The sequence below is a fragment of the Notamacropus eugenii genome, chromosome 2, assembly GCF_028372415.1.
Source record: "Notamacropus eugenii isolate mMacEug1 chromosome 2, mMacEug1.pri_v2, whole genome shotgun sequence".
NCBI lineage: Eukaryota > Metazoa > Chordata > Mammalia > Diprotodontia > Macropodidae > Notamacropus > Notamacropus eugenii.
In genome coordinates this window covers 5,224,884-5,225,824 of record NC_092873.1, presented here as the reverse complement: position 1 = coordinate 5,225,824, position 941 = coordinate 5,224,884, and the positions used below count along the sequence as shown (strand labels likewise).

The following is a 941-nucleotide window of genomic DNA, read 5'->3' as shown; positions in this document are numbered from 1 at the left end:
CCAAAGGAAAACAAAATTTATTAAATATTTGCCACCTTGGGTTGACTCTTAAGGAGCCTAAGCATTTGTAACACTTGCATTCACAAACAGATCAAATAGAATCTCAGCTAGACAGAGTCTGAGCTGGATTGAATCTGAACCAGAAATGAGACTTCTGATATGATGTTTATTCTTCAAGGAATCTCAGACCAATCAGATCTTTGTGTCATCCTTTTAAAAATATTTCTGGGAATCTATCTCATGACTTTGACCTAGAACATGGACCTCATTATCCTCATCAGGAGTGACTCCAATCTTTACTCCCCCATATACTTTTTCCTCAGTTTCCTATCATTCATAGACATCTGCTTCTCTTCCTCTATTACCCCAAGAATGCTCTCCGACTTCTTCATGGGAGAAAAAGAAGTGACCTGTGCCACTCAGTATTTTGCTGTGACTTAGATGGGAATGGTTGAGTGCCACCTCTTGGCCGTCATGATATATGGCTGCTATGTGGCCCTCTGCAGCCCACTGAGGTACTCTATCATCATGTATCTGCCTATTTGTCAGAATATGGAGGCTGGGATCTTTGTAGCTGGATTACTCAGTAACTTAGTTCAAACAGCTGCTAGATTCCATCTCCAAATATTATTAAACATTGTTTTCTGTGGTATTCCTCAGATCATAGTTTTATCCTGCTCCAACTCCTTCATTAGCCAAATAATGAGGTTGAAGGTAGTGGTTTGCTTCAGGTGGTTTTCATTCTTCATTATCTTCATGTCTTATGGTTATATCACAGTCACTAAGTTGAAAATACCCTCCACCAAAGGAGGGCATCCTTCATCATCTGTGCCTCTCATCTTACTTCTGTGACTGTCTTCTATGGCACTGCCCTTTGGGTGTATTTGTAGCCCAAATCTGGTCATTCCTGGCACCCAGACAATGTTCTGTCTTCTACATAA

At 40.6% G+C, this 941-nt stretch overlaps 1 pseudogene; it reads left to right on the top strand.

The window, feature by feature from the left end:
* Positions 1 to 258: 258 nt before the first annotated feature.
* Positions 259 to 941, top strand: LOC140522074 (olfactory receptor 5A1-like; annotated as a pseudogene).